Consider the following 21,119-nt stretch of genomic DNA (forward strand, 5'->3'; position numbering starts at 1 on the left):
GCATATCGCATCTGATGCACTCGCATCGGATGCCATACGCTCATGTGGCCCCAGCCTAAAAGTACAACTCTTCCAGCAAAAAACAAGCCATCATACGGCTATATTGACAGAAAAATAAAAAAATGTATGGCTCTTAGGAGAACAAGAAAAAACAAAAGCGCAAAAATGGAAAATGGCCATGGCATGAAGGGGCTAAAACTCATGATTCTTGGCAGCACCTTGTCCTGTGTATAAACAGTGGCAGCCTGCAAAAATAGCACTGAACATTCATTACTGATTGTTCTGTGTGCATCATAAGCGCAGTCAGCAACTCTGAACGCGTAGTAAATGACCACCAATCAACAAATTTTGTAGCGATCGGCAGTGATTTCCAACTGCAGGTCATGTACTTTAAATCCAATTTTAGGTTTTTCAATATTATTGACAACTGATGGATAAACTGGTGCTAACTATTCCAGCTGTTGGTTGTAGTGTTATGCATTTGTGTTTTTTTTACAATCAGATTTTTTACAATCACATATTTACCTCCTTCACACCATGTGCATTTAACATTTTTGTTTCTTCCTCCCGTTCTTCCAAGAGCCATAACGGTTTTATTTTTTTGTCAATATAGCCTATGAGGGCTTGTTTTTTCTTCCAAGAGCCATAACGGTTTTATTTTTCTGTCAATATAGCCTATGAGTGCTTGTTTTTTGCGGGACGAGTTGTTCTCTTGAAAGACACCATTCACTTTACCATATAGTGTACAGGAAAACAAGAAAAAAAAATCAAGTTTTGTAAAATTACAAAAACAAAAAAGTGCAATTCCACAATTGTTTTTTTGTTTTTTTATTTACCGTGGTACAACTGACCTGACAGTAGGATTCTCCAGGTCAGTACAATTATGTAGAAAGCAATTGATATCTGGGGCTGTTTGATGGCTTTTTCTTTTGTGCCCTGAGCTGATGTTTTTACTGATACCATTTTGAGGTAGATATGATATTTTGATCACCTCTTATTGGATTTTATTGCAATGTTCCAGTGGCCAAAAAGACGTAATTCTGGCGTCTTTTCTCGTTACGCCGTTTACTTATCGAATTAATTTTCTTTATACTTTAATAGATTGGACATTTCTGAAAGCAGCAATACCAAATATATGTATTTTTTTGTTGTTTTATTTTACATGGGGCAAAACATTTGTTTGTTGGGTTTTTTTCATATTTTTTCTTTTTCTTTTTAAGAACTTTTTATTGTATTTACTAGGGGGACTTGAAGCTGCAATGCTATAGAACTCAGTACATCAGCGTTCACAGGAAGATCGACATGACAGACACAAGGGTCATCAAATAACCCCTCAATGACAACCCATCTGCACCCCGTGATGACGTCATGGGTGTGTCGATGGGAGCAGGAAATGACGCGCTCCCCACCGGCACATGTTAAATCATTTAACTCGTTAACAGCCGCAGTGGATCGGAGATCGGCCCACGGCTGTTAGAGGCACATGTCATATCCAGGGAAAGATACGTGCTTGGCATGTGAGCTCGAATTAAAGCAAGGAACAAAGCATAAGTCGTAAATATATGTAATATATCGTGAAGAGATTACCGTAAATCCCTGTATATAAATGAGTGGTTCCATTAAATGCTGCAGGACATTTCTCACATAAATTCTTCATTTATAAAGAACTTGTAGGCCAGCAAGTCATCAATGCACTGTCTCCTTATAATTTGGGTTTCAACTCCTCCAGTGTCGATGCCTATTTAGTTAAAAAGGTTGTCCGGTCTTAAGCTAAAAGTATACAGACTTGTGAATCCTCATGGGTGGGCATGTGCAACATTCCAACTAGACTGTATCTCGCCTCGCTTGTATGCACTTGAATTGAGCGAACATTCCAGTTGACACGTGACTGCATGTATGCAAATTGAATAGTTCTCGGTGCAGGCAGTGGCCGCAGGCAGCTGAAAATGCTCAGTTCCATAGCTGGCCCGTCTGCAGCTGCAGCGGGGTATTGCACATCCTCCTCCTATTGATTTGAATGAGAGGTGGATGTGCAGTACCTGGCCGTTATCAGTTGATTGAGCAATTCCGTCTGCCTGTTAACACCAACGGCACCAAAAACAGCTGATTGTCGGGGGTGCGGGGTGTCGGACTCCTGCCAATTAGACATTGATGACCTATCCTAAGGATAGGCCGACGATGTAAAAGTAGCAGACAATCTCTTTAATTATTAATGTCGGCCTCAACTATTAATAAGTAGTGTTTCAATAATTACACTGCTGACTCACCAAAATGTTAAAGGGTGTTACGCCAATACGAAAGAGGAACTCTGATATTAATTATTAACAGCACCATTAACTAGTAATAACTAATATCCAGTACTAAATGACACCTTAACACTTTCCTATTCCTTTCGCTGAATAAATATATATATATATATATATATATATATATATATATATATATACACATACATACATATATTTACGGCGACTAAATGAAACGAATCCGTGTACTAATAAAGAATATTTATTATACAGAACACAAGTCTTCTGTCATTAATTTACTCACTACAAAAACATAGTAATAGTACAATTCTAATACACATTCAAACCAACAATAGTCTAATAATTCACACCACATTTGCTAAACACATAATATAGCAACCCTCCCCACTTAACACTAACGGTCCCTAGAGATCAAGTGGTTAATAATAGTGTTAATATACTTAGAGGAGGTTAGAATTTGGTTTATTAGGATTAATAGATTAGCCAAGCATGGGTCTAGGGTTTGGTATAAAAGAAAGATGCAGTTGGAAAGGGTGAATACACTTAAGGGAACTTTACACGCTGCGACATTGCTAGCGATTGCTAGCGATGTCGTGTGCGATTGCACCCGCCCCCGTCAATTGTGCGACATTTGGTGATCGCTGCCGTAGCGAACATTATCGCTACGGCAGCGTCACACGCACATACCTGTGTAGCGATGTCGCTGTGACCGCCGAACAATCCCTCCCTCAAGGGGGAGGTGCGTTCAGCGTCATAGTGACGTCACTGCGGCGTCACTAAGCGGCCGGCCAATAGAAGGAGAGGGGCAGAGATGAGCGGGACGTAACATCCCGCCCACCTCCTTCCTTCCGCATTGCCGGTGGACGCAGGTAAGGAGATGTTCGTCGTTCCTGCGGTGTCACACATAGCGATGTGTGGTGCCGCAGGAACGACGAACAACATCATACCTGTGGCATCAGCGATATTAAGGAAAGGAGCGACGTGTCAATGACCACCATTTTTGAACAATTTTGTGATCATTGATCGTCGCTCCTTGGTGTTACACTCTGCGATGTCGCTACCAGCGCCGGATGTGCGTCACTTACGACGTGACCCCGACGATATGTCGGTAGCAATGTCGCAGCGTGTAAAGCACCCTTTAGCCCATTGTGCTCATCCTTCTCACCTGGTGGTTGTCTGGTTAGTAGGAGAGTGTTTGGATTATAAACCAACAGAAATGAGGGCATGTGCCAAGGAGGGCTAAGATGTAACTTTGCATTTTTCTCCACCCACTGACCAAGACTCGTTATACACGTTTATTTCCTTGTGTGTATTGGAACAACACAAAAAAACAAACAGACAGAAAAAAAGGCAAATTGGACATAATTTCACACAAAACCCATAAAACTGGCCAGACAATGTCGTTGGTACCTTTCCAAAATTGAGGTTAACAACCTGGTTTCGGGCATGTTATGTTTGTTCAAACTAACCTGTGGCAAGTAACAGGTGGGGGCAATATGAAAATGACATCTGAAACAAGATAAAAGAGGGAAAAGTTGACTCAATCTTTGCATTGTGTGTCTGTCACAAGAAGATTTTCGCAAAGGTCAGCAACTGTCAAGCCTGCGTCAGGTTCTGTTCAGATTACAGATCCTCACACAATGCTTGAAAAATTTTCTAGTGTCAGAGATCAAAGCTGGCAGACTCTGGCATCGACCTGTTGTGTGCTGCTTCAGAGGCAGGCTAGCAAGAGTTAATCTCTGTTAGTCTGCTTGTTAATTTCCTTTGATTACATGTTGTCGGGAAGCCAATCACATCTGCTCACCTCCTCATTATGCTGGCTGAATCCTTCCATGTATGCTAGCTATAGTTTATCTTAGTTGGTCTGGTGAGGTGTGGTGTTCCAGACTATCTGGTAGAAGTAGTGCTTATTTCTTTGTGCGTTTACCCCTGTTGTCTTTTGTAGCTACATTCCTGCTCTTGTTTTCCTCCTGAATCTCTTATTGTCTAATCCTGTGTGGGTGTTTGTGTATGCGTGTGTGCAGTGTGTCAGAGTTTTTGTTTTCCCTTGTCTGTCTTTATCTGTGATTAACATCACTCTCCTGCACTGTCCTTTTCTGGTGGAGGGAGGGTATCAGATTAGGTCAGAAGCAGGGTTGGGAACAGGACGCAGGCACCTCCATCATTACTAGTATCTCTGAGGTTAGGAATACCATAGGGCCCCCTAACGTGAGGGACAGCCTAGGGTCCCCTATCCTTTGTTATCCAACAGTCACATTGTGGCAGTGTGTGTGCCACATTAAGCATGGAGAACAGAGAGAACTGTCTGAGGACTTGAGAACCAAATATGTTGAAAAATACAAACAATATCAAGGTTAAAAGTCAATAATCAGTCAGTGCAAACTATCCATCTACATTTGAATGAAATAAAACACTATGGCAGGAGACCTAGGAGGGTCTCCTGCCACTGCTGACACAGAGACTGAAAAAAGCTATACTACAGATTGCCAAAATGTACGCGAGTCAAAATCCTTCTGGGAAAGTGTCTGGTGGACAGAAAAGATCAAGAAATTGCTTTTTGTCATAGCACATCATTCTACTGTTTACTGAAAATGGAATGAGGCCTTCAAAGTACCTACAGTCATATACAGTTAGGTCCAGAAATATTTGGACAGTGACACAATTTTCGTGAGTTGGGCTCTGCATGCCACCACATTGGATTTGAAATGAAACCTCTACAACAGAATTCAAGTGCAGATTGTAACGTTTAATTTGAAGGATTGAACAAAAATATCTGATAGAAATTGTAGGAATTGTACACATTTCTTTACAAACACTCCACATTTTAGGAGGTCAAAAGTAATTGGACAAATAAAACAAACCCAAACAAAAATTTTTTATTTTCAATATTTTGTTGCGAATCCTTTGGAGGCAATCACTGCTTTAAGTCTGGAACCCATGGACATCACCAAACGCTGGGTTTCCTCCTTCTTAATGCTTTGCCAGGCCTTTACAGCCGCAGCCTTCAGGTCTTGCTTGTTTGTGGGTCTTTCCGTCTTAAGTCTGGATTTGAGCAAGTGAAATGCATGCTCAATTGGGTTAAGATCTGGTGATTGACTTGGCCATTGCAGAATGTTCCACTTTTTTGCACTCATGAACTCCTGGGTAGCTTTGGCTGTATGCTTGGGGTCATTGTCCATCTGTACTATGAATCGCCGTCCGATCGACTGTTGATTTTGCTACTCCAAGCATGTCTGCTATCTCTCTGATGGATTTTTTCTTTTTTTTCAGCCTCAGGATGTTCTGCTTCACCTCAATTGAGAGTTCCTTAGACCGCATGTTGTCTGGTCACAGCAACAGCTTCCAAATGCAAAACCACACACCTGTAATCAACCCCAGACCTTTTAACTACTTCATTGATTACAGGTTAACGAGGGAGACGCCTTCAGAGTTAATTGCAGCCCTTAGAGTCCCGTGTCCAATTACTTTTGGTCCCTTGAAAAAGAGGAGGCTATGCATTACAGAGCTATGATTCATAAACCCTTTCTCCGATTTAGATGTGAAAACTCTCATATTGCAGCTGGGAGTGTGCACTTTCAGCCCATATTATATATATAATTGTATTTCTGAACATGTTTTTGTAAACAGCTAAAATAACAAAACTTGTGTCACTGTCCAAATATTTCTGGACCTAACTGTATGGTGGAAGTGCAAAGATGTTTTGGGGTTGTTTCACAGACTATGGCACTGGATGCCTTGACTGTGTGCAAGGCATTATAAAATCTGACAATTATGGTTGCAATGTAGTGTCTGGGGTCATGAGTCTTCCAGCAGGTCAGCAACCCCAAACATACTTCGAGAAGCCGCCAGAAAAGGATAGAAATAAATCACTGAAGAGTTCTTAAGTGTCCAGCAATGAGTCCGGATCTAAATCCCATTGAACATCTGTGGAGAGGTCTTAAAATTGCTGTTGGGAGAAGTAACCCTTCAAATATGACAGACCTGGAGCAGTTTGCAAAAGAAAAGAGGTCCAAAATTCCAGATGAAAGGTGTAAGAAGCATATCAATAGTTAAAGGAAGCAATTGCAGTAATTTACTCCAAAGGGTATCCAACAAAATATTAAGTTGAGGGTGCCATCAATTTTGTCCAGCACATTTTTGCAGTGTTGTGTGAAACTGTCATATTTGTATTTTTTTTTCTTCCAATGTTTTTCCTATGTTCTTCCAATACACACAAAGGAAATAAGTGTGTATAACAAAACATGTAATTGCAATAACTTTCTGGGAGACATACTTCGTTCTCTGGAACAATTTTAAGGGTGCCAACATTTTCAGCCATGATTGTGTGTGTATATATATATATATATATACACACATATATATACACAGTATATATGCAATATATCTCATACAATGACAGACAGTCCCAACTCGGGCTCTATCTTTTGTCCTTGAGTATCTAGCTTATCAGCAGCCAAATCATTCATAATTTAAATTGCAAAAATACAAAGCATCTAATCAGCCACATTCCTATGTGTATCTACCTTGCAATAAACCTATTAAAGGTAATTTAGTTGGTTACTATCTGCAACTTTGCACCTTTTCAAGTAAACAACCCTCATTGGTTTAAAGCTGGTGTCACACATAACGACGACGACAACGACGTCGCTGCTACGTCACCATTTTCTGTGACGTTGCAGCGACGTCCCGTCGCTGTCGCTGTGTGTGACATCCAGCAACGACCTGGCCCCTGCTGTGAGGTCGCCGGTCGTTGCTGAATGTCCAGCTTCATTTTTTGGTCGTCACTCTCCCGCTGTGACACACACATCGCTGTGTGTGACAGCGAGAGAGCGACGAAATGAAGCGATCAGGAGCCGGCACTGGCAGCTGCGGTAAGCTGTAACCAGCGTAAACATCGGGTAACCAAGGGAAGACCTTTCCCTAGTTACCCGATGTTTACGCTGGTTACCAGCCTCCGCTCTTGCTGCCAGTGCCGGCTCCTGCACTGTGACATGTGGCTGCAGTACGCATCGGGTAATTAACCCGATGTATACTGTAGCAAGGAGAGCAAGGAGCCAGCGCTAAGCAGTGTGCGCGGCTCCCTGCTCTCTGCACTGTGACATGTAGCTGCAGCACACATCGGGTTAATTAACCCGATGTGTACTGCACCTAGGAGAGCAAGGAGCCAGCGCTAAGCGCGGCTCCCTGCTCTCTGCACATGTAGCACAGCGACGTTATGATCGCTGCTTCTGCTGTTTGACAGCTAAGCAGCGATCATAACAGCGACTTACAAGGTCGCTGTTACGTCACCGAAAATGGTGACGTAACAGCGATGTCGTTGTCGCTGTCGCTTAGTGTGACACCAGCTTAAGCCGCTGTAGCAATAAAGTGCGTTAAAGACAGAATGATTATATCCTCCCCCACTAGAAAATGAAATACGGAATGTCTGAAATGTTTATTTCAGTCATTACTATTATTAATTAAAAAAAAAAAAACATTTTAGAACCAACCAGCAGAATTTTGCTATATAAAGTATAGCCAGTGGCACACTGGTGCTAGGAAGCTGAACACAATGATATCTTTACTTCACAGATTGCATGCTTGATTGCTGCAATATCTTTAATCCAAGTCCCAGAAATGTACTGCTCATTTGATCGGCATGTGCATCAGGGTGGGACACTATGTGGATCAGGTCCTGTATTCTTATTCCGCCCCATTTTCTTTGCCTGACCTTTCTCCCCTGTCATTACCATTTCATTTATGTAGCATTATGAAGTATTTAAAGGGAACCAACCACCAGGATTTTGCTATATAAAGTAAGGCCAGTGCAATACTGGCACAAGGATGCTGAATCCAAGCATACCTTTTGATGAAAGATCAGATGCTTGATTGCTGAAACATCTGTAATCAAAGGTCGAGAAATGCACTGCACCTTTGATTGGCGTGTGCATTGAGGGAGGGCTTTTGTGGGTTGGGACCTCGGTATATATTCCTCCTCCTGCACCCTCTATGGAGTGCCCCCTTTTCTTTAGTTAAATTTCACGCTGTGTAAGTAATGTCAGTAAATGCCAGAAAAAGCTTTTTCTTTTGAGATAGCTTTAAATAGACAGTATGCAGTGAACTCATTTATGGGTGGATCTGTAAAACATGGCAGGATTTCTATCTAAAGATCTAAACATAGTGGATGACAGAGGCCAAAGAGGTGTTTTCAGAGAAGGAGATAAGACCAGCATTTGTTACCCTTATGGGTACTTCTCACATAGCGAGATCGCTGCTGAGTCACGGTTTTTGTGATGCAACCGTGACCTCATTAGCGATCTCGCTGTGTGAGACACTGAGCAGCGATCTGGCCCCTGCTGTGAGATCGCTGCTCGTTACACACAGTGCTGGTTCATTTAATTGACGTTGCTCTCCCGCTGTGAAGCACACATCGTTGTGTTTGACAGCGAGAGAGCAACGATCTGAATGTGCAGGGAGCAGGGAGCCGGCGTCTGGCAGCCTGCGGTAAGCTGTAACCAAGGTAAATATTGGGTAACCAAGCGAAGTGCTTTGCTTGGTTACCCGATATTTACCTTGGTTACTAGCGTCCGCCGCTCTCAGGCTGCCAGTGCCGGCTCTCTGCACATGTAGCCGGAGTACACATCGGGTAAATAAGCAAAGCGGTTTGCTTATTAACCCGATGTGTACTCTGGCTAGGAGTGCAGGGAGCCAGCGCTAAGCGGTGTGCGCTGGTAACCAAGGTAAATATCGGGTAACCAAGCGCTTGGTTACCCAATATTTACCTTAGTTACCAAGCGCAGCATCGCTTCCACGCGTCGCTGCTGGCTGGTCACTGGTGAGATCTGCCTTATTGACAGCTCACCAGCGACCATGTAGCGACGCACCAGTGATCCTGACCAGGTCAGATCGCTGGTGGGATCGCTGGAGCATCGCTAAAGTGTGACGGTACCCTTACCAATACCTATAAAGTAAATATACGCTCTAGCTCAGGGGTGGGCAATTCAGTTTCCCATGGGGCCGCATGAGAAATTGGGATGGTTTTAGAGGGCCAGACTAATATAATTAACTCAGTTTTACCCAATAATATAATATACTATCCCTTCATAAACAAACAGTAAGTTAAGCAATACAAAGATTCAATGAAAATATGGAGGACCTAATTACATCATTATTTAATGAGATGAACTTTAATGAACTTGCGATTGTTCACTTTAGAAAATTGCAATCTTTAGGCTGGTTTCAGACGTCCGTGTTTTAGGTACATGTGATATACGTTTTTAACACGGATACCACAAGTACTCATGCTGTTATTTTCTGTTACTCACACGTCCGTGTTTTCACACGGACCGTGTGACCCCTCGTGGCCCCGCATGCAAACACGCAGACATGTCCGTTTTTTCACCGGTAGCACGGGGATCACACACTGGTATGATCTGTGTGACATCAGTGTGATGCATACCGGAGAAAACACGGGTCTTTTTAATAAAAAGGTTTTCTATATTTTCCTCTCTCCGGCGATGATGTCTCCCGCTCCTTATAGCCGCTCATTATACTCACTGAATATTCAGTGCCCTGTGGAGCTGGAAGCAGGAGCAGCGCTGGGGACCACATCGCTGGGTGATTATACAGCAGAGAGTGTGTGTGTGTGTTCAGTGTATACATGCATGTGCGCTATATGTGTATATGTGCTTGATGTATCCATGTGTGTCTGCTTTATGTGTATATATGTGTGTGTATGTGTACACGTGTGTGTGTGTGTGTGTGTAGTGAGAACCTGGAAGCCGGAGCATCGCGGGGACAGCATCGGGCACTCATCACAGTTCCCAATGAACTCTGATGAACCCGTGAAGCTGTGGCGCGGGTCATCAGAGTTCATTGGAAACTCCGAAGACCTCCTGAATGTCACTGTGCTTGCAGAATACTCACCTGTCTCCGCGGTGATGTCCTCAGCGGTGCTGTGCCCGGCACTGTCACCGCGATGCTCTGGCGTCTAGGTCCTGAGTGCGGTGAATAATCGATGAATGAGCGGGGGTCATGAGCGGGAGGCATCAGAGTCGAAGAAAGCAGGTAAATATGGAAAATCTTTTTATTTCACAGACTCGTGTTTTCTCCAGTACCTGTCACACGTATGCAAACAGGTACCGGAGAAACGCAATCAGGCCCTGTGATGGCGGCACGCCGCTGCAGGGGGCGGGGAGGTAGCACGTGGCACCCGATGTAAGTCCAGTACCACTCGCAGTGACGGGCTTTTTTCTGCGCTGATTCTAGGTACCAGACCCGCTCTAGTTCTGTTTGAGCTCCACACGGAGCCAATGCCAGGAGCACCACAATCAAGTGTCTGCTCTCAGCAGCAGTGACAGACACTGACAGCTTGGGGCCCCTGTGCAAGAAATTGTATCTGGCCCCCCCCTTTTATGGCGACAAAGCTGCATATAGTATAAATAAATATATATATATATATATATATATATATATATATACACACACACACACACACAAATACACACATATATACTGTGTACGTACATATAAATATATATATACACACACTATATATACATATATACACAAACAATCCCCATATTCTACATCGCTACCTGCCTATATACTACACCTGTAATATACTACACCTCTACACTCCTATATACTACACCTGTAATATACTGCCCCTTTACACTCCTATATACTACACCTGTAATATACTGCACCTCTACACTCATATACTACACCTGTAATAAACTGCACCTCTACACTCCTATATACTACACCTGTAATAAACTGCACCTCTACACTCCTATATACTACACCTGTAATATACTGCACCTCTACACTCCTATATACTACACCTGTAATATACATCACTACATCCCTAAATACCACACCTGTAATATACATCACTACATCCCTATATACTACACATGCAATATACATCACTACACCCCCATATACATCACTAGACCTCTATATACTACACCTGTAAAACTACATTCCCATATACTACATCACTACACTCCAAATACTAGTCACCAGTTACCTCCTTCCCATTGTGCCCTCAGGTTACTAATCCCCACTCCCCTCTCCCTCCTCAGGCACCTCCATACGGACCCCGTCGAGCTGCTTCTTCTCTTGTATGGGCCCTGGCTGTGCCGCTGCTTCTCTGTGTACGGGCCCCGGCTGCTGCAGCTTCTTCTCCTGCCGGGCGGGAACTTTTCAAATAACACACGCGTGCCGTACTGACGACATCAGGGCGCGCGTGTGTCACAGAGAAAGGTGCCGGGCAGGGAACAGAGAAGTGATTCCTGCGTTCCGCTGCCTACACTGTACGGACATGCAGGATCGCTCCCTGCCCGGCACGCAGCGTGTGATGAGGGCGATCTGACCAGGGGCCTTCCGGAGCCTGGAGCCCGAGACAACAGGTCAGATTGCCCTCATCACTAACAGGCCAGCAAGGACGCCCTGAACCAGGCGGGCCGGTCACAGACGGTAGGCGGGACTGATGTGGCCCGCGGGCTGCCCCTTGCCCAGGTCTGCTCTAGGTGGAAAGTTCAAAGTTTAGAGAATCACTTCCAAAAACAGTATCATTCCCAAAAGGTTAAGGATAGGGATCATACCAGCATGCAGGGCTTGTACCTCGGAATTTCTGACGAAGTGGAAACAGAAGGCCACTGAAAGCTCTTTGCGTTTTTTTTTTGTTTTTTTTTAAAAACATCTTTTTATTAAGTTTTTTTTAAACAAAACATAACTTTACATAACAAAAACAACTTGAGTGATGAAAATTAATCTTTACATTATTGTATATTCTTCAGCATTCTTTTACCATTATATAATAGTTACATTTATCTATAGTCATACATGTCCATATTATACATCAAGAATTTTTGAGTATCAGGAAATTAGCAATCTCTTGTTTAGAGTACCACTTAAATTTTTCAGAATGGTACCATGCTGATAACAAAAGCTGGGTAACTGTCTGTACAATTTACTCTCTACTACAATTCTTTATAATAAACAATTTCCATTTATTAAAAAATTAGTCTTTCTTAGTAGTCTTTCTACATACATTTTATTTTTCAGCTGATCTAAATACATACAGTACAGACCAAAAGTTTGGACACACCTTCTCATTCAAAGGGTTTTCTTCATTTTCAGGACTCTGAAAATTGTAGATTCACATTGAAGGCATCAAAACTATGAATTAAAACATGTGGAATGAATAACTTAAAAAAAAGTGTGAAACAACTGAAAATATGTCTTATATTGTAGGTTTTTCAAAGTAGCCACCTTTTGCTTTCATAACTACTTTGCAAAGTCTCGGCATTCTCTTGATGAGCTTCAAGAGGTAGTCACCGGAAATGGTTTTCCAACAGTCTTGAAGGAGTTCCCAGAGATGCTTAGCACTTGTTGGCCCTTTTGCCTTCACTTTGCGGTCCACCTTACCCCAAACCATCTCGATTGGGTTCAGGTCTGGTGACTATGCAGACCAGGTCATCTGATGTAGCACCCCATCACTCTCCTTCTTAGTCAAATAGCCCTTACACAGCCTGGAGGTGTGTTTGGGGTCATTTTCCTGTTGAGAAATAATTGATGGTCCAACTAAACGCAAACCGAATGGAATAGCACGCCGATGCAAGATAGTGTGGTAGGCATGCTGGTTCTGTATGCCTTCAATTTTGAAAAAATCCCCAACAGTGTCACCAGAAAAGCGCCCCCACACCCTCACACCTCCTCCTCCATGCTTAATGGTGGGAACCAGCCATGTAGAGTCCATCCATTCACCTTTTCTACAAGACACGGTGGTTGGATCCAAAGATCTCAAATTTGGACTCATCAGACCAAAGCACAGATTGGTCTAATGCCCATTCCTTGTGTTCTTTTGCCCAAACAAGTCTCTTCTGCTTGTTGCCTGTCCTTAGCAGTGGTTTCCTAGCAGGTATTTTACCAAGAAGGCCTGTTGCACAAAGTCTCCTCTTAACAGTTGTTCTAGAGATGAGAAGCTGTGTCCAAACTTTTAGTCTGTACTGTATGTAGTGTAGGTATTGACGGTTTCAGCTAGTTTTCCAAAAGTAGTCTCTTAGCTAACAATACCATTACATGTAATAATTGGGGGGCATGCTTGAATTTGGTGGAGCTCGTGGTGTTGTCATCCCAGTAGTGGAACATGATCATAAAGTGGGAGGGAGTAAATCTTATGTCCCAAAGTTGTTCAGTGCATCTAATAATTTGGTCCCAGAATGTTTGTATTGTTGGACATGTCCATAGTCCGTGCAACAGGTCTGTTGATGCATCTTTGCATTTTGGGCAGCATAGCTCTTTGCGTTTTATGAATTTGCTCTTGGAGTAGGAGAAAAAATCCCTTGAGACTGCAATCCAGACCTTACAGAAGCAGATAGAGGGTAACAGGAAATATAAAAATGATAAGGACTTTGACAGATTATAGACGTCCTTGCAGGACAAAATAGAGAAATATCAGAGTAACAGCACAAAAAGAAAACATAATCAATTTATAAGGGACTTAGCTGAATTTCATTCAGGATAACTCACACAGAGCTATACCTTCGGAAGTATCCTCCTCAGAAGGAGAGTTATTTTCTCTGTTAATAACTTCATTAATCTATCATTACATTCTATCACGCACGGAGTAGAATATGTCCATATACACACGCGATCAGACCAACAAACGACGTCTGACGCACTACCAAAAACGCCACAAAAATGGGGGAAACACCGGGAACACAATACAACAGAGGTGCCTGCCGCTAGGGAGAGGGGTGAGGTGGCACCTCCTGCACTCACCTCAAGCTGACTCCTGAGCTCCCTAGCATCCCTATACAGGTTCTTTTAACCTGTCGGTGAGCAGGATACCTGGGTCCCTCAGTTTACACTAAACTCAGCCTGTCTGGTGAGTAGGCTGACGAGTATACTAGACTCTCAACTCAACTAATAGACATGGAGGGAAAGGAAAGACAGATGGGGGGAATAAACAGAAGGATATAAAACACCAAACTTCACCATAACAGACGGACTCCATAGTATCAAGTGGATGGGCACAGGAGAAAACCTCAGCAGATCCTTCCACTAGGCTGGCTAAAGTAGAAATGATTCTAACAGTAGCATGGTCTCCTGGGAAAGCTCCAATATTTATCTTAAATGGGTGTGGGTCCAAAGCAATAACAGCTGACCTGCACAGTACAGAGCTGCTGGTAACAAAACTGAAATTAACTCATGAGACGCCAAAGGAAAGGAAACCTTGTTTAAATGAAGAGACAAGATGGAGATGGGAGGCTCCAGTCTTAAGGCTGTCACTGTTCTCAAAACAGCCTAAAGATGACCATGACATTCCATTTCTAATGAAGAAATGTGTCTGCTCTCTAAGGACTTGTCGTTCGTTCCAACAACTCAATACCCATTTGAATGGGTCAAAAACTTGAATCTTTTTGCACAAAAATTAAAGTGGAAGACGTTCAAAAACAATCTATCAAAACAACAATGCTGGGAACTTGACTTATCTAAGGAGCACTATGATGACTTCATGACGCTGCTTCATTTTAACGATGAGTGACAGCATGAGAGGGTAGGGGTCCTTTCATATAACCATGGAAAAAGAGTACAAAAACCCCAACGCCAGGGGATACCACTCATATTGACTTATTTTTTCAGTTGGCTACTATGAAATTGGAAGAACTTGTAAAGGAAAGACGGACTGTCCCAAGGCAAACTAATCTGAACCCTAATCTTACACAGACCATCCAAACCTTCACTGTTGATAAGAGTATTACAATAAAGGTACCGTCACACATAACGAGATCGCTAATGAGTCACTGTTTCTGTGACACAGTAGCGATCCCGTTAGCAATCTCGTTATGTGTGACATCTACCAGCGATCAGGCCCCTGCTGATCGCTAGTCGTTGCAGAATGGTCCAGGCCATTTTGTTCAAAGGCGATGTCCTGCTGGGCAGGACACATCGCTGTGTTTGACACTGTGTGACAGGGTCACAGTGACTGCTGAGATCGTTATACAAGTCGCTACTGCGACCTGTATCGTTCCTGCATCGTTTGTATGGTCTGACTGTGTGACATCTCACCAGCGACCTCCCAGCGACTTACCAGCGATCCCTATCAGGTCGCTTCGTTTTCGGGATCGCTGGTAAGTCATGTGTGACTGGGCCTTTAAGCTGGTGGACAAGGGGGAACCTTGTTATCTTAGATAATGAGGTTTACAAAAATATGTGTCTAAGTAATCTCAAAGATGAGAAATATTACAAAAGGATTGATCATAATCCAACGAAACAATTTCTGAGGGACCTGAAAATAATATTGAGGGATGCAAGGGCGAAAGATCTTACAGACAACAGGCACCTTTAATTCCTTATTGTTCAACATCCGCAAATCCCTACATTTTACAGCATCCCAAAGATACATAAGGGACTTACAAAAATGAAGGGGCATCCAATTGTCTTACTGAAAACATTATTGCATTTGTTGGACCCGTTGAGGTACTAAACGGCCGTCGTCCCCAGGAAACCTGGGCCCGGTCCTCTGCCTGCTATTTTAATGCACCTTTGGAATTAAATAAAGCATCTTTGGGATACTCGCTGGATGTGCCGTGACTTTCTACTTCTATGGATGCTTGCAATTTCATCTTTTCTTCATCTACGTTCACCCGAGACCCACACATCGTAAGGACCCGACTAGCTTACTCCTCCCTGGCACTGAAAGGGCTTAGCAAGGTAGTGCAGAACCGTTTGTTTGCTGATTTATTTGTTGAAAATATCCTTAGGCAGTTTGTCACCAGATTGCCCTCACATGTCAGAGACATTATGAACATATTCAATAAACTGGAAGGTATCAAGCTACCATCAAACAAATTGTTAGCTAGTCTCAATGTTGAGGCACTCAATAGTTCAATCTCACATGACCAGGTCTGTCGGGTGGTCCAGCATTTCTTGGACACAAGAGGAACCCAATATAAGGAGCATAGCATGTGTGTTACCCAGTTGTTATGGTTCATACTCACGTCTAACATCTTCAGATTTGGAGGGCATTTATACCACCAATAGCCTGAGACTGCCGTGGTCCGTCCCTGTGGATCAAGTTTTGCAAACTAGGATTTGGGATGGTGGAAGGATTGCCATGTATGTCCATCCTATTGTGGGCAAGGTATATTGATGACATTTTCATCCTGTGGTCCCATATGAAATTGAGATTTTGGGAATTAGTTGGACCGCTGAATCTGAATAAATTGGGGCTTTTTTAAGAGTGAGATCCAGATAGAAACGTTAAAATTTTTTGAGGTATCTATTGTCAATCCATCTTGTGGCCGACTCCAAACAATGTTTTACCATAAAGCCACAGCCATGAACAATTTCTTACCATGGGATTGTCATCACCCATTTTCACTCTGAAAAGGGATCCCCAAGAGCCAATATTTAAGGCTCCAAAGAAACTGTTCAGATATTGGTGATTTTATGAGTTAAGGGGGCTTTACACGCAACGACATCGCTAACGAGATGTCGTTGGGGTAATGGAATTCGTGACACACATCTGGCCTCGTTAGCGACGTTGTTGCGTGTGACACGTACGAGCGACCGCTAACGATGCAAAATACTCACTAAATCGTTGATTGTTGACACGTTGTCCATTTCACAAATATTGTTTCTGCTTTTGGATGCAGGTTGTTCGTCGTTCCTGAGGCAGCACACATCGCTATGTTTGACACTCCAGGAACGACGAACAACACCGTACTTGCGTCCTGCCGCAACGAGGTGGGCGTGACTTTCATGCAGCTGCTCTCCGCCCCTCCGCTTCTATTGGACGCCCGCCGTGTGACGACACTGTGACGCCGCACGAACCACCCCCTTAGAAAAGAGGCTGTTCGCCGGTCACAGCGATGTCACTAGGAAGGTGTGTGATGTGTACTAGCGATTTTGTACGCTACGGGCAGCGATTTGCACAAACGACGGGGGCGGGTGCTTTCACAAGCGACATCGCTAGCGATGTCGCTGAGTGTAAAGCAGCCTTAAGTCATTGGATTTACATGCTCGTTTTCTACAAAAGTAGTAGCTTAAAAAATCTTGGGTGAAGCTTTCAGATATGCCCTGTCCCAGAACAGTGACTCACTATTACACCCAAAAAAATCGGGAATGTTCACAGTCGAGGGTGCACTTGGTGGCCACATATGACAATTGCCATTATGAGGTTTGTGGGATCCTGCAGAGTTTATAGGGCATTCTACGGGCAGATGAGGATATATGTAAGATAGTAACTTACTCGCCAACCGTAACATACAGAAAAGGAAGGAATCTAGGAGAATAACTTGCATGAAGCCACTTTGTTGAGCCCAAAAGGGAGGAAACTTGTCTCACTTGGGGTATCATTGGTATCCATAATTGCGGGGCCTGTATGACCTGTGAGTTTATTAGACAAAGTAAGACCTCCAAAAATGTCTCCACTAGGAGGTCTTTGGGAATCATTAACTTGGGATGTGCAGAACTCAGGGAGACGTGTATATGGCTACCTGCTAGTGCCCTAAAAATTATGTAGGGTAAGCTGTGAGTTTAGGCAGTGCGTCTTGCACCATGTGGGGTACATCAGAAGGAAGAACACCAGTTTATCAAGACATATGTTAGAGATGCACATCAATGATTCGTATGGCCTTTGTTTTCAATCCATTGAAATAGTACAGACACCTGCCAGGAGTGGTGACTGGAAAAGATTATTGCTCCAAAAGAAATGCAGGTGGATCTATCATCTGAGATCCATTAGTCCTGATACCATAGTTTAAATTAAGCAATTTCATTTACATGTTCCACAGAACAATTAATTTTGCTTCATGTTCTTCATAATCTCTATTTAGTGACTTCAAGTAATGAAGCAAGTTAATTCATTTATAGCCATCCCTTTTTTCCTTCCACTAGATCCGTAGAATTATTATTCATGTAATGCACGTAGTTTGTTCAGCAGTGTTGATTGCCATATGTCTTTGTATAATGAAGTGATCTGCCTCCTTTTTACATTTTAGTGAAAATGATTTGATATATTTCTGCATCATGTGAACTACATTGTCTGTAAGCATCAGCTAATATCAGAATACACCATTCTGAGATCAAAATTTTCAATGCTGGGAAATTTATATTGTGCCCTCTAAATAACTGTATTATCATATTGATGCGACTTGGACAAACTTCAACGGATTTCAGCAAGTATTAGCTAATATCTGAGGACATCATTCCGAAATAAAAATTTTCAATGCTGGGTCATTTGCATTATGCCCCTTATATTATTGTGCTATCTCACTGATGTGCCTTTAGTTTCTTAACTATTATTTGGTAAGCATTATTTAAATGCCAGTGGACATTGTTTTGAGGTCATGATTTTTATTAAAATTCTTTATTTATTTAGAAATCGTCAAAACAAACAAATACAGGTCTGTGGACCTAACGGCCCGTCTGCAAAAATCACAGTCTGCTCCGAGTAGAGAGTACATTGAAACCATTCTTATGCACAACTAGGTAAAATGTAGCAGACGTACATCCCATCCCGAACATCTAACTATGCAAGGTTCCCGTAAGGTTTTTCTTTATTATTTATTTAAGTGACAACGCACATTGTGCCTAGGGATATTAAGATCCTCAAGTTTGAAAGAAGAAAAGAAGAGGAAGATAAAATAGAAAAAGAAAGAAAAATATAGAAGAGTCATAAGAGGATGAGCAGGGAAGAGATGGAGCGGGAGAAGGTGAGGTAGAAGGGTATGGGGCAAAGGGGGGGAAGGAGGGAAAAGTCAGCGGACATTCATACTCGCCGCATATCAGCACACTTACAGCATTGCGGATTCGTTGGTTCCCGTGACGTCCCCCACCAGCTCTCTATAGTCCCCTGTTTGTTGGAAGTCCATCCACCCCCGCCAGGTGGCCCCGAATTTCACATATGAGTCATGCAATGAGGAGGTCAGATCCTCCATATGCATTAGGTCATTGACCTTAGTGATCCACTGTGTCACCGTGGGGGGGTCCGAGATATCCATCTCTCCGGGATACATAGTCTCGCTGCCATTATGAGGAACTTCGTCAGGGATGCTTTGTATGTTTTTAATGGGGTCTCGCAGTGATGTAACAGGAAGATGGCTGGACCCATTTCTTCAATGGTTCCTGTAACCAACCGGATGATGTCGGACACACCTTTCCAGAATGGCTGGATCGCCTCGCACTCCCAAAACACGTGGAAGAGAGTGCCCTCCCCCCCACCACACCTCCAGCAAGTCGGGTCCACTCCTGGAAAAATGGCATGAATTCCAGATGGCACCCTGTACCATCTGGACAGCAATTTGTAACTGGCTTCCTGGAATCGAGAGCTAATGGATGAGCTGTGTGCAAGCGAGCAGATACGTTCCCACTGGTCAGAGGAGAGGCTCACGCCGAGGTCCCTCTCCCACTTCGCTACAAATGACGGAGGAGGTTGGTCCGAAGGCGAGGATAACAAAGAATATACCGCCGATAACGAGTGTCGATTGAGGTCATGATTTTTAGTGCAGCGTTCCCTGCATTGGGCCAGCTGCATTATTGTTTTATCGATGCTGCTAAGGTTTTGAGTGACAACATGACCTTAGGCGGCATGCAAGTTGTTTATACCACTTTGAGCCATTGGGTTTAAATTTATACAAGATATTTTGCGGGCAGTGGTGGGTTAATACCAACAAGGCGATCTGTCTTAGGTTACCGTTGTAAGGTGGAGATTTCACATCCAATAGGTGTCTGAATGGAGAAGTCCGATCAGATGACTTTACCCCACTTGATGATGAGGATATACACACGTGGTCAAAATTGTTGGTACCCTCGTTTCATGAAGGAAAACCCAGAATAGTCACAGAAATAACTTGAATCTGACAAAAGTAATAATAAATTAAAAATCTATGAAAATGAACAAATGAAAGTCAGACATTGCTTTTCAGCCATGCATCCACAACATTTTTTAAAAAATAAAACTCATGAAATAGGCCTGGACAGAAATGATGGTTCCTTAACTTAATATTTGGTTGCACAACCTTTTGAGGCAATCACTGCAATCAAATGATTCCTGTAACTGTCAGTGAGACTTCTGCAGCTTTCAACAGGTATTTTGGCCCACTCCTCAAGAGCACACTACTCCCGTTGTCTCGTGTTTGAAGGTTGCCTTTTCTAGACAGCATGTTTCAGCTCTTTCCAAAGATGATCAAAAGGATTTAGGTCAGGGTTCATAGAAGGCCACTTCAGAATAGTCCAATGATTTCCTCTTAACCATTCTAGGGTGTTTTTAACTGTGTGTTTTGGGTTTTATCCTGTTGCAAGACCCATGACCTGCGACTGAGACCAAGCACTCTGACACTGGGCAGCACATTTCTCTCTAGAAATTCTTGATAGTCTTGAGATTTCATTGTACCCTGCACATATTCAAGACACCCTGTGCCAGATGCAGCAAAGCAGCCCCAGAACATTACTGAGCCTCCTTTATGTTTCACAGTAAGGACAGTGCTCTTTTCTTGATATGTTTAATTTTTCCGTCTGTGAACATAGAGCGGATGTGCCTCACCAAAAAGTTCAATTTTTGTCTCATCTGTCCATAGGACATTTCTCAGAAGCTTTGTGGCTTGTCAACATGTCTGTTTTTTTTATGTTCAATCTATTTTTATTGAAAATATAGCACAGGATAACAGTTATCATCAGTTGTATAGTAGAAAATCCATATAGAACACAAAGGTCGAACCGACCTATCATCAATAAAATGAATTGAGAAACAACCTCCTATACATCTGTAAAACAAATGGAAACATATTTAAGGCAATAGACAGGTTGCTCAGTAACAAAGAAGGGATTCCTAAGGACTTCCGGTATGCACTAGAG

The sequence above is a fragment of the Anomaloglossus baeobatrachus genome, chromosome 1 (assembly GCF_048569485.1).
Source record: "Anomaloglossus baeobatrachus isolate aAnoBae1 chromosome 1, aAnoBae1.hap1, whole genome shotgun sequence".
Taxonomy (NCBI): Eukaryota; Metazoa; Chordata; class Amphibia; order Anura; family Aromobatidae; genus Anomaloglossus; species Anomaloglossus baeobatrachus.